Genomic DNA, 1,151 nt, shown 5'->3' on the forward strand with positions numbered 1-1,151 from the left:
CCCCGCCGCGGCACGGCACCCATCCCGCACCCGCCTTCTCCCGAGCCCCTGTTGTTGCCCAGGGCTCCCCCAGCCCTGCCTGGCACCCATGGGTGGGTGGGGAGGACAGCTCCGGGAGAGGAGGGTCCTGCCCGCACCCTGCCCTGCACCCTCCGGCCACCACGGCTCTGGTGGGCGAATGCCATGCCTTGCCCTGGGAAATGTCATGGAAGCGAGGCCACTGTCTTGGCGGGAACGTGTGCCACCCGCGGGGGCCCCACCTCACCGCTGCACAGGGGGATCTGGCCCCAAGGTCCCCCCCACTCGGCCAGGCTGGCCTCTCCCAGGGGATCTGGCTCTGCCCTATCCCTGCAGGATGCAGCCCCTTCCCTCCCCACGCAGTCCCTGCACACAGGGGGTGGCACGGGCACCGGTGCCACCCAGCCAAGGTGCCCGCACGGCAAGCAGCGCTGACATCACCAGCAAGGAGATTGTAGTGTGGGCAAGGGGCGAGGGGTGAAGGGGAGTGAGGCTGCCTTGGGGTGCCCGAGGTGCTCCCCAAACCCTGTGGGAGCCAGAGCCTGTGCCAGCGGTGCTGAGGGGCCAGACAGGGGCAGGGCCAGGCAGCGGCTCCCAGCGCCGCACAGTGATAATTCCATTAGCAGCTCCAGGAACAATTAACAACTGCTCTGACGCCTTCAAGAGCTGAAGCGGGTGTGAAGCCAGTGTGGCTCTCTCGGGGGGCAGCAGCTGTGCTGTGGTCTCTGTCCACCCCAGTGCAGCACTGGCGGTACCGGGCAGAGCCAAAGCCACCCCCAGCACAGCCCGGGGGGGAGGCCAGAGCCATATCCCATCATCACCCCCTTGCTGGGGACCTCCTGTACCGATGCGGTCATGCACCGGCCATGTGTGCAGGCAGGGCAGTGCACGCAGGGTGGCACCCGTGGGTGCCTGCTCCCATCCCATCATGCTGCCCCAGGCAGTGCCCTGAGCCCTGGCACACCCTGCACAGGCACTGGTGGGGGCCAGCTGGCAGAGGAGACCCCTGCCTCCCCGTGGGCAGAACCCAGCATGTCGATAACCACCCTCCTTCGGGCTGGCTCGTTATTACTGATGGCATTTGCATGGAAACAGGATGTTTTTACTCCTCGCGGCTCCATCTGCTCCTGCTG

The sequence above is a fragment of the Egretta garzetta genome, unplaced genomic scaffold, assembly GCF_000687185.1.
Source record: "Egretta garzetta isolate BGI_Z169 unplaced genomic scaffold, ASM68718v1 scaffold121, whole genome shotgun sequence".
In the NCBI taxonomy this organism is placed as follows: domain Eukaryota; kingdom Metazoa; phylum Chordata; class Aves; order Pelecaniformes; family Ardeidae; genus Egretta; species Egretta garzetta.